The sequence below is a fragment of the Rhipicephalus microplus genome, chromosome 7 (genome assembly GCF_043290135.1).
Source record: "Rhipicephalus microplus isolate Deutch F79 chromosome 7, USDA_Rmic, whole genome shotgun sequence".
In the NCBI taxonomy this organism is placed as follows: Eukaryota; Metazoa; Arthropoda; class Arachnida; order Ixodida; family Ixodidae; genus Rhipicephalus; species Rhipicephalus microplus.
In genome coordinates this window covers 36,208,115-36,220,562 of record NC_134706.1, presented here as the reverse complement: position 1 = coordinate 36,220,562, position 12,448 = coordinate 36,208,115, and the positions used below count along the sequence as shown (strand labels likewise).

The following is a 12,448-nucleotide window of genomic DNA, read 5'->3' as shown; positions in this document are numbered from 1 at the left end:
ATACATTGTAGTAAATACTGCAGTAGCTAGTTTCTTTCGTTCTAAGAGCAGTTGTGTTTTTCTGTTTGCCCCATAATGTGATTATGGCTGTGAATATGACTGTACCAGATGCTAAAAGTTTTTCACTGTGATAAATTTTGAAACATTATAACGAATAATCTAGCGCCTTGTTTTTTTTTTGCTTAATCTTGTCAGTTTCGGTTTTTGTGTTGCACAATGTAGTCATAGATGTCAATATGACTGCTAAAAGCTGGAAGTTCGTATGTTCCTTGTGATACATGGTACTTACATTGTAATGAATATTTTGCCAGGTACCCGGGACTTGTGTACGTTTCTTTTAAGTGCAATCTGAAGCAGTTACGTCCGCCAAGATGGAGCGGAACAGCACTATTTCATCTTGATGTGAAATAACGTTCGTTCAGAAATTTTATATTCTATGCCTATATCGCGGCAATGCAGAAATTATAGTTTTACTCATCTGTAGTGGCCGCCGCGTGGGAAGTGTCCGCGCCGCAGCGGCTCGCGCGCGCGTCGACGGGCCAGGTGCGTGACGTCACGGCGGCAGTGAAGAGGCCTGCCTGAACTTATCTAGGTGGTGTTGACTATATACGGAGGGCAGCTGATCGGCCTGTAATTTTTCAAGTCCTTGTCATCTCCTTTTTTATGTATTAAGATGATGTTAGCATTCTTCCAAGACTCTGGTACTCTTCCCGTTAGGAGACACCTCGTAAACAAGGTGGTGTTATGCCTGCGAGTCTACACCGAACGTCCATGCCTCGGAAAGGGGCAATCTGTGTCAAGGCCAGCATGCGAGCCCGCCTGACGCGAACAACTCAACGACGTCATCACGCAGTGGTGCCTTTCTGTCGCGCACGCACAGCGAGCCCGTCGAAACAATCGACGCCTTCCTGTCTGGCGAGTCAGACGCGATGCCTGGCAACGTTACTCGACCTTGGGTGCAGCCAGGTGCAGCGCAGCAGTTCCGGATTCGATGAGAATGACGCGGCCCAGCGGCGCTTCTGGTTGGACATTTAGTTACTCAAAGAATCCTCTCAGTGCTTATAAAAAAAAAAGCCCTGCGGCGCGTCGCAAGAGTAGACTTATGTGTCAAAGAAGAGAACTCGATCGGCTCTTCGAGTCTCTAAACTGTCGGCCCCAGTGCCGAATTTGTTACGCTTCTGTATCTATGCTGTACATAAACCTTGTTTAACTCACTGTCGTCTCGTCCGCTCGTCTATCAGCTCTGCTCAGAAGCAGTTGCGAGCTGAGAAAGCTATGCTACTAAACGGCTGCTGACCCTGTCAGCGGAGATCAGAGCAGTGGCGCGTTCGGGACCGTGTTGGCGTCGCCGTCTTTCCTGTGAAGAAGAAAACGCATCGTTGGCAAGCAACATCGCCACCGCTTGGGTACTGAGTGCTGGGCATCTCTCGCTCGGCTCGTGCTGATCATCGCCGGCATCTGCTTGACCATTGCTCTGTCCCGATCGTGTTTCATCGTCGGACCACCGTCGCAACAATTGCCAATAAACCCTTTTTCATTCCTAACAGTGGTTGCAGCGGTGAGATTTCGTGGCCTCAGTCACCCAGCCCTCATCTCCGACTCACTCTCCCCGCTCGCCGTCTCCTCGCAGGCGATCTCTGTCCCCAATGTGTCCCCGACCCGCTTCCTCCGACGGGGAAAACTGAACGCCGCAGTTCCAGAGACAAGAACTGCGCCGTTGTCGAAATGCCCAAGTCCTCGCACTTCACCTGCTAACGTCGTCGCCATATCTGTCGATGGTGTTTCTACCTTTGCCCTCATCGACACAGGTGCTGCCGTTTCTGTTATAGCCGCCCAGCTCTGCCGCTCCCTAAGCAAAGTGACCACGTCGCTCTCTGGACTATCGCTTCGTACGGCTAGCGCACAACCAATTCGACCTCTCGGCACCTGTACAGCCCGCATATTCATCCAAGGCTCTATGTACGTTGTCGAGTTCATCGTCCTTTCAATGTGCTCGCATGACGTTATCCTCGGGTGGGACTTCCTGTCACATCATCATGCCGTCATCGACTGCGCACGTGCTGAAGTTCAATTTTCGCACCTGTCTGACGAACCTTTGCACGAAACTCTTGAGCGGTCCCCAAAACTCGTCGTGCGTGAAGACACTGAAATTCAGCCAGCCTCTCTTACCGTTGTCCCTGTTTGCTGCGATGTCCATAACGATGCTACAGTAATGTTTACACCTTCCGACATTTTTATGAGCCGCAGAGGCGTTTCCTTGCCTTTCGCTACACTTGACGTCACTGCTGGCCGAAGCAATATTTTCGTCCACAACCACCTTTCTGCACCGCTTACGCTACTTGCCGGCGAATGTTTCGGTCGAGTGGAGTACCTCGATTCCTCTTTATTCCTTAACATGCCAGACGAATCGTGCAGTAGTGCCTCGACCGAACTTCATGCCCTTTCTCCACAGGAATGCTCATCGAGCGAATCCTTCTCGAGTTCCATCGCCGACACCTTAAGTGCCCATGAACGCGCCGAGCTTCTTAATCTCCTCCAGCACTTCGCGAATTCATTCGACGTTTCTCAGCCGCAATTGGGTCGGACTTCCGCAGTGCACCGCTACATTGACACCAGTTCGCACCAGCCATTGCGTCCGTAAGACCATACCGTGTCTCTGCTGCAGAACGTCACGTCATCAATGACCAGGTCGAAGCGATGCTACGCCGTCGCGTCATTCAACCATCGCACAGTCCTCGGGCATCTCCTGTCGTTCTAATTCGAAAAAAGGATGGATCGATTTGATTTTGCGTCGACTACCGGCGATTAAACAAGGTGACGCGGAAAGACGTCTATCCATTACCGCGCATCGACGACGCCCTTGACAGCCTCCAAGGAGCCGAATTCTTCTCCTTCTTAGACTTACGATCGGGATACTGGCAGGTTCCTATGGCAGAAGCTGATCGCCAGAAAACTCCGTTCATTACACCAGATGGCCTGTACGAATTTAACGTAATGCCACTTGGGCTTTGTAATGCTCCTGCCACGTTTGAACGACTCATGGACAACACACTGCGTGGACTGAAGTGCTCTGTGTGTCTATGCTACCTCGACGACATTGTCGTTTTCTCTCCCGATTTTCCTACACATCTGCTTCGGCTCCAACTGGTTCTGACGTGTTTAACTAACGCTGGGCTCCAACTGAACCTCAAAACATGCCGCTTCGCCGCGCGAAAGCTGTCCATCTTAGGGCACATCGTGTCCAAGCATGGTGTTCGACCCGACCCTGCGAAACTGCGAGCAGTCGCTGAGTTCCCAAAACCTACTACACTGAAAGAATTACGCAGTTTTGTTGGACTATGCTTGTACTTCCGGCGCTTCGTGCGAAATTTTGCGTCGATCATGTCACCACTGACCAACCTCCTACGCGGTGACGCAGACCTTTCATCCTGGTCTCCTGACTGCGACGTTGCGTTTGCCACGCTCCGTAGTCTGCTAACATCTCCTCCAATTCTTTGGCATTTCGACCCAACAGCTGCAACGGAAGTTCACACAGACGCTAGCGGGGTTGGTCTTGGCGCTGTCCTCGCCCAACGCAAGCTGGGCTACTCCGAATACGTCGTCGCTTATGCGAGTTGCACGCTTACTAAAGCTGAGGCCAATTACAGCGTCACTGAAAAGGATTGCTTGGCGCTAGTGTGGGCGCTTCGCAAGTTCCGCCCTTATTTGTACGGTCGCCCATTCGACCTGCATGGTAACGGACCACCATGCACTTTGTTGGCTCGCCACATTGAAGGATCCTTCTGGCCGCCTAGCTCGGTGGGCACTGCAAATCCAGGAGTACGACATTCACGTCATCTATCGCAGTGGACGCAAGCATTCTGACGCCGACGCCCTGTCACGTTCGCCTTTACCTCCCGACTCGGCTTGCGGAACCACTGGTACCAACTTCGTCGCATCTCTCGACCTCGACTCCTTTGCCAGTGAACAACACAAGGACCCGTGGATCGCTTCCCTTTTTGACTGTCTCTCTGGATCGTCAACCACTGCGGTACCACGATCTCTCCGACGTCAAGCCGTTAATTTCGTCATACGTGATCGGCTGCTACACCGACGCAACAACGCCCCTGAAGGTCGTAAGTGGCTCTTGGTTGTCCCGCGCAGCTTGCGATCACAAATCTGCGCCTCCTTTCATGACGATCCTCAATGTGGTCATGCCGAAGTTTTCAAAACTTACGAACGCATTCGCCATCGCTTCTACTGGCGCGGAATGTATAATTTTGTTCAAAAATTCGTTATGGGCTGCCCTCACTGCCAACGCCGCAAGTCACCACCTTTCCACTCGTCCGGTGCGCTTCAACCGCTTCCGTGCCCTGCCAAACCTTTCGATCGGATCGGAATTGATCTCTATGGCCCTCTACCAACAACATCAGATGAAAAATCGGTGGATCATAGTCGCTGTGGACCATTTAACACGCTAGGCTGAGACCGCCGCCCTTCCAAGTGCCACCGCGCGGGACGTAGCATCCATCATCCTTCATCGCTTCATACTACGACATGGTGCACCTCGAGAACTACTAAGTGACCGAGGTCGAGCTTTCCTATCAGAAGTCGTCACGTCTCTGCTTTCTGAATGCCATGTTGTTCATCGCAAGACCACGGCATACCACCCGCAGACTAACGGGCTCACGGAGAGATTTAACCGGCCCCGCCACGGTGGTCTAGTGGCTAAGGTACTCGGCTGCTGACCCGCAGGGCGCGGGTTCGAATCCCGGCTGCGGCGGCTGCATTTCCGATGGAGGCGGAAATGTTGTAGGCCCGTGTGCTCAGATTTGGGTGCACGTTAAAGAACCCCAGGTGGTCTGAATTTCCGGAGACCTCCACTACGGCGTCTCTCATAATCATATAGTGGTTTTGGGACGTTAAACCCCACATATCAATCAATCAGATTTAACCGCACCCTTGGCGATATGCTCGCGATGTATGTGACATCCGATCATACTGACGGGGATCGCATTCTTCCATTCATCACGTTTGCATACAACACCGCGGCACAGTCTACCACTGGATTGTCACCTTTCTTTCTTCTTTATGAACGCGAACCAACCCACACCATCGACACTCTCCTTCCATACCGTCCTGACGCATCCGAATGCCCATCTTTGTCCGAAGCTGCCCGAAATGCGGAAGAGTGCCGTGAACTCGCACGCACCTTTACGTCACAAGAACAGCAGCGCCAGAAAGAAAACAACGCAGACTCATCACAATGCCACAGCTATTTCTCTGGATCACTTGTATGGCTGGCTGTTCCTTACCAAACCCCCGGCCTTTCCTCAAAACTCGTTCCAAAGTACGAGGGCCCATACCGCGTTGTGGAGCAAACCTCGCCGGTGAATTTTCTCATTGAACCACTTTCCCCATCTGACGACATGTGCCGGCGTAAACCTGACATCGTCCACGTGGCCCGCCTTAAGCCATATCATAGCCCTCTGCCTCCTGACTCTTAGGTAGCCAGGATGGCTCTTTTTCGGCGGGGGCAAATTGTGAAGAAGAAAACGCATCGTTGGCAAGCAACATCGCCACCGCTTGGATACTGGGTGCTGGGCATCTCTCGCTCGGCTCGTGCTGATCATCGCCGGCATCTGCTTGACCATTGCTCTGTCCCGATCGTGTTTCATCGTCGGACCACCGTCGCAACAGTCGCCAATAAACCCTTTTTCATTCCTAACAGTGGTTGCAGCGGTGAGATTTCGTGGCGCTCTTCGTAACTTCGTTGGAGGCGCGTTTCATAACAGTGGTGGCAACGGTGGGATCGGCCGGCGTCAGCAACGTCGATGCGGTGAGTGCTTGATGTTTTCCCCTCAGTTCACCAGACTATTCTAGCTCAGGTTATAGTAGTTTAGATAAGGGCTGTGTGAAGCATTGCAGTGAGCTTTGATCGTTTCAAGCAAAGTCGAAGTGCTTTGAAACCAAAGTTAACGCGGAGGGGGTAAACACGGAAGTGTGAACAATTGCTTGCGCGTCTTGCTAGTTGACTTATAGTGGGTACGGCAAGTAGATTCTTAACAGGGGCAAACAGCAAGAGGCTAGTGTGAACGATGGAGAACCTTAAAGTGAAGGAACTCATCGAAATTTGTGAGGAACTCGGCATTAGTTTGGGCCGTGCGAAACGAGAGCAAGCGATCCTTGAGATCATGAAGAATGAGGAGTGTCGGCTGAGGAAGTCGATGAGGCCTGGGAGGATATCAAAGCACGCCGTGAGGAGGCTGAAAGGCGAGAAGTTCGCGAACGTGAAAAAGCTGAAAGGCGCGAACGTCGCGAGCGTGAGGAGGCCGAGAGACAGGAGCGCCTCGAGTTGAAACGAATAGAATTGGCAATCCTACAGTGTTCGCAGGTGCCTAGCGTAGCTTCTCCGACGATTCAGGTCAGCGGTTATAGAATTCGGGACCAACTGCCACCATTCGTAGTAGGCGAGGACATGGCGAAGTATCTCGTCAAGTTTAAACATGTCTGTGAGCGAAATGCTTTGGAGCGGTCTCTTTGGGCGCAGAACCTGTTAGCTCTTCTTCCCGACGAAGTGTCCGACGCGATAACTTGCTTGTCAAGGGAAGCGTTTGAGAGCTATGACGAGGTTAAGGAAGTGCTCTTGAGACGTTCTAAGTTGTCACCCGAGGCTTTCAGGCAAAGGTTCCGGTATGCTAAAAAGGGGAATGAGTCACAAGTTGACTTCGTGTTTCATATTAAAGCCGATTTAATTGAATGGCTCAAAGGCGAAGGTGTTTAGGACGATCGCGATAAAGTGGTAGAATGCATTGCATTGGAGCAATTCTACCGCTGCATCGAGGAGGATGTCAAGCTTTGGCTGCAGGACGAACTTGGTGAAGTACAGCTAAACAAGTCAGCAGAGTTAGCTAAGGACTATTATACTCGCCGAAAGTTGCATAGCAGGGCAGTGGGTGTTGAAAAGGATGAAAGGAAAAAGGGCTTTTCAAAGAAACCTGATCAACGGAAACCCTCTCTGCACTGTAATTTCAAGAAGGACCCGTCTCTTACGAAGGACACTGTAGGGAAAGGGCAAACGAAATCGGAGAAATCGAGTGCGGTTCCTAAACAACGCACTGATACCACACGGGCGTTTGAATCACAGAAGCCGCTAATCTGCTACAACTGCAAAAAGGAAGGGTACATTGCGATAAACTGTAAGCAAAAGTTTGCTTTTGCAACAGTCCGGGAATCGGAAAAACATGCGGTTGTTAGAGCCGTATCTTTAAGAAATTAGTGTGAATGGGAAAACGTGTCGAGCACTTCGAGATTCAGCGGCAAGCATGGACGTTATCCATCCTTCGTTGGTGTCTGCGGATGACTTTACAGGAGAATGCGCGTGGATTGTGCTTGCTTACCAACCGCTACGGTTGTCATTGAAGGGCCGTTTGGTAAGCTTCGCACCGAAGCGGCTGTGTCTGTCGCGCTTCCCGATAGATTTCCTTATCTTTTCTCTAACAACTCAGAGCAGCTTCTCAAAGAGCAGGGTAAATTGTTCTTCCTCAACTTCGCGTACATGGCCCTCACGCGATCGCAAGTGCGGAAGCTTTCACAGGAGCTTGATCTTCTTCAATGTGGTGAACCATCAAGTGTCCTTGGCGGTGTGTCGACGGAACCTTAGAGAGGAAATTCTCCGTGTGAGTCATGTGAGCAGTCACTCAAGCGGCCCGTCGCCGAAGCGACTGGCGCGGTTTCCGTAGCAGGGGGAGGCGACATGGCGCCATTGAGTCAGAGCGAGAGGGGTGCAACGCTCTTGCCTGTAGCGGAAAGTTGGAGTAAGCTGTCGAGGGTTGGTCGAGAAACGCTCATTATAGAGCAGCGTGAGGACCTCTCGATTAAAGCGCTAGGGGAAAGTCACATGAAAGCTACACAAGTGTTGTCGAAGGAGTACTTCGACAAATCGGCGAAGAAGCGTGCTCCTGAAGTAGGAAGTCAGGTAATGCTGCCGTGGCCGTCCAAAAAGAACAAGCTTGAGGTTCAATGGGAAGGGCCCGCCATAGTAATATCGAAGCTTTTTGATATCAATTATGAAGTGAAATTAGAAAGGCAGCCGAACAAAATTTACCACAGTAACTTGATGAAACCATACGTTCAACGTCAAGCGGTCGTAAATCTGCTGTTTAATGCTTCAGAGGAAGAGGGAGCAGAAATTTTGATTACTAGTGATGTAATCGAAAGGAGATTGGAGGTAACCTTGGAACAGTTGAACCTAGAGCCTAGGTTAAGTGAAATCCAGAAGGAGGACCTCACAAAGATTGTTTTCGTGTTTGAAGACGTGTTTTCGGACCGTCCCGGAAACATGACAGTGATTGAACACGATATGAAGCTAACTTGTGAGGAGCCAATCCGTAGCAAGCCGTATCGTTGTTCTGCTGTGCAACGTCTCAAGTATGAGCCGCTCTTGGTACCGCATAGGTATCGTCGCCTAAAAGTGGCCGGTTACTGAGGTGGAGCATGATACCCCAACAGCACAACTTCGACATTCACTACAAAAAAGGAAAGCTAAACGCTAATGCATACGCGTTGAGCCATGCGTTTAGTTAGTACCTTCTTTACCTTTCGGTTTCTCGCTCGCGATTCAGGGCAAAGTTTTGTCCTCATCACAGCCTTAGCTGAGCGCTCTCGTCCAGAATGAGCTCAAGGAGCCAACTTTATGTTCTATTCTATTTTGTTACGTTGTTGTACAAAATTGAGTTCTCATTTTAAGAGTCTTGTGTCCCACATGCGCCTCTTGATGTAGAGGGAACGAAATTCCGATAGACACGTAGCTGGGTATATGTTGTAATATACTTTGTCTGGTGTTCTGTCGGGTGACCGAGGGCACTTGCTTGTGTCGTGTGTTGTCTGTTGTCGAATCGTTCTCGACAAGTTACAGAACCATCGACAAGTGCTGAGCCCAAAGATCGTCAGAAGAGACGAGCGAAGCTGGTCGACAAGTTGTGGCGACAAGCCAGTGGAGCTAGGATCCGTCCTCAAGAATGGGATGTGTTCCTGGAACAGAGTCTGGAGCTGCATTTTCTCCATGGCCCTGGAGGCGAACCTGGAGGGACCTGGCGAACGAGCGCACATGACATCCGAGCCAGGTGGAAGCAGCTCGTCTTTCCGGCGCATGGTCTGGCGGAGGGGATGCTGTTATGCCTGCGAGTCCGCAGAAAACGTCCGTGCCTCTGAAAAAGGCAATCTGTGTCAAGGCCAGCACGCGAGCCCACCTGACGCGAACAGCGCAACGGTGTAAACACTCGACGGCGCCTTTCTGGCGCGCACGTGCAGTGAGTCACCTCAGCCCGCGAGCCCGTCGAGTAAACAACCGGCGCCTTCCTGTCTGGTGGGTCTGACGCAATGCGCGGCGACGTCACTCGTCCTTGGGTGCAGCCACGTGCAGCGCAGCGGCTCTGGATTCGATGAGAATGACGCGGCCCAGCGGCGACCCTGTTGGAGGATTCTGACCTCACGGCCAGCGGCGCTTCTGGTTGGACATTTGGTTACTCAAAGAATCCTCCCTGTGCATATAAAAAAAAAGCCCTGCGGCGCGTCGCGAGAGTAGACTTATGTGTCAGAGAAAAGAGCTCGATCGGCTCTTCGAGTCTCTAAGCTGTCGGCCCCAGTGCCGAATTTGTAACGCCTTTGTACCTATGCTGTACATAAACCTTGTTTAAGTCGTGTCGTCCGCTCATCTATCAGCTCTGCGTAGAAGTCGTCGCGAGCTGAGAAACCTACGCTACCAAACGGCTGGGGACCGTGTCGGCGGAGATCGGAGAAGTGGCGCCTTGGGGACCGTGTTGGCGTCGCCGTCTTTCCTAACAGTGGTTGCAGCGGTGAGATTTTGTGGCGCCCTTCGACGTGTAACGTCGTCGGAGGCGCGCTTCGTAACAGTGGCTAGTTTTTCTAACACAATCTGTCCTCCATTTTTCAGCAGATCTGATGTTACCTTATCCTCACCAGCAGCTTTGCCTTTTTGCGTGCTCTCCAAAGCTTTTGTGACTTCTTCTATCATTACTGATGGTGTGTCATCTGGGTTGCTGCTAGTTCTTGTAGTATTAAGGTCGTGGTTGTCGCGGCTACTGTACAGTTCTCTGTAAAACTCCTTCGCTATTTTAAGAGTTCTATCTGTATTGGAAGTTATTTTGCCTTCTTTGTCCCTTAGTGCATACATCCGATTTTCGGCTATCCCAAGTTTTCTCTTCACTGCTTTGACGCTTCCTCCATTTTTTAGAGCGTGTTCAATTCTCTCCATGTTATACCTTCTTACATCGCATACCGTACGCCTATTAATCAACTTTGAAAGCTCTGCTAGTTCTATTTTGTCTGTTGTACTTGAGACTTTCATGATTTGACGCTTCTTAATGAGATCCAAGATAATTTCAGGCCTGCTTGCTGATCTGCCGCGGGCTCTGACGTCACTCCGTTCAGACCACTGTGTTTCCCTGCACATGACGTGCCTATGCTTGCTCTCGTTGTTCGACAGACATGGATTGCCAAGCCTGACAAACATTTTCGTAGGGTGCTGGTGTGTTTGTTGACGACTCGAGAAGACCATGTTTTTCTGTGTCCGTGAACTGCAGCGTGGATATGTGATGCTCTTTCTGCACTGAATACGGCCGTAAATCCAAACGGTTTGGCGATGCTGCGTGGCGAGTTGCTGCGGTAAGTGGACCGAAGTTGCGAGTGCTCTCGTTTCCTAAGGACAACCGAAGAACGAAATGGGAGCGTGTCATTCATCAAGCTTACGTCGACATCCGTTTTCTTCATGGCCCGGAGGTACGTGTGTCCATACTACATATTTCTAAGTCATTCCAATGGCACCATCTCCATAATGTTCCGTTCTTGCTCTAAAATAAAGGTGTCTTGTGTGTTTCTGACGTCCTGGCGCAAGTCCTGGCATAAAATTGGTAAACGCGCCTGGCAGTATGTTTTCAGAACATGAATTTTATCTTGAGGGTCGGCAGAAATTATTGCCATTGGTGATTAGCGCAGCAAACGTCTTGTATACCTCTGTTTACTTGGTTAAAAAAAAATGGAAGGAATGCTGTTGCATTGCACAGTGCATCAGTTTTGTGCATAGTATTTGCTCGCCAGAATTCCAAACACTTTTTATAATTTTGTGCCAGTCTTGCCAGCACATTAGCCTAATATGTTTCCTTGAACTTATGATGCGTGTAGACACTTACGGTAAAACGTTTTCGTGAAAAAGTGATCAGGTGTGTGAGCTCTACTTCAAACTAGAGTATTTATTAACGACTACCAAGTATACCGATCCAAGAACCTGCAGTGCACTATAAGCGCCCACAGGGTCTACACGATTTAATGCAGACACAGGAGTAGCATTTTTCCCATGCGCCAAGCTATATGAACAACTATGCACCACTGCGAGAGGGGCCAGAGCAAAAGAAGAAACGCCGCTTCTTGAGTCGGTCACAAGAGACTTTTGTGAAACGAAAGATTTTCTTTTCCTTTGCAATAAATAGCCAGCATCCTGATATTGTGCTCAATAGCACACTTGTAGCAGCAGCACACGTTCTTCTCAATAACTGTGTGCCTATGAAGACAGATGTTCGAAATAGTACAAATAGAACTGCAAAAACTTTGCAAGTGAGTAGGCACAGTTCCTCTGCAGATGGTGTGTATGTGCGTAAATAAAGGTGAATAAAATGTATGTTGTTTATTTTATCACTTTGTTGGTCCATCAAATTTTTTCTATTTATAGATCCACCTCACCTTCGATACCGCACAATCTTTGATTTGTTCGTGGAAGAAATGGCACACAGATAAATCGCCAAACGCTTTTAAGTGGTGATACATTACTTAAACCGGCACCTTTTTTGACACAAAAGGCAGACTAAAGATATTAAGCATGTAAAGCTCGCTGCGAACGTTTTATCTTTTAACGGAAGACGACGGTGGCAATAGATTCACAGCCTCCCGTACGCACGCTCGCTTGGGCAAAACAAGGGACGTCACGGCGGCAGTGATCACGTCTGAAAATGTTTTTTAAAATCTTTCTTGGATGACCTTCGACGAAAGAGTTTTGATCTGTCTATCTGTCTGTACATTTTTTCTTTTGTCCGCGGTAACGATACCTCAAACAGCCAAGCACATCCGCAGCGCCTACCAGTATTCAAGGTTTAGCGTTCATAGTTGTGCGATTGTCAATTAAAGAGCAATTGTCGCGCATATCTGAGGCGCCACAACAACGCTTCGATGTTTTCTATGTCTGCCTTTATACTAGAAGAGGCACACACGAGTAACTCTAAGGAATGTAGTGTTTAATCGCGCTGCGCTGACACTTCAACGCGATGCTCAAAAAGGTGTTTCTAACGCTTTGCTACGACGTCACGGTGGTGGCACCTGCCCGTCGCTTTGCGTTTTACACCTTATCACCTCCGAGACTGGCGCGCATCTTTCTCTGTAGGCTGCACGCCTTCGTTTT

The 12,448-nt window shown here is 49.9% G+C and overlaps 1 protein-coding gene across 1 annotated transcript in view; it reads left to right on the top strand.

Moving 5' to 3' along the window:
- Window positions 1-11,375, top strand: part of LOC119179266 (uncharacterized) — a 71,706-nt gene extending 60,331 nt beyond the window's left edge. The window contains exon 8 of the mRNA XM_075869020.1: window positions 718-11,375. The gene's annotated coding sequence lies outside the window, so the exon portion shown is untranslated. The remainder of the gene's footprint in view (window positions 1-717) is intronic.
- The last annotated feature ends 1,073 nt before the right edge of the window (window positions 11,376-12,448 follow it).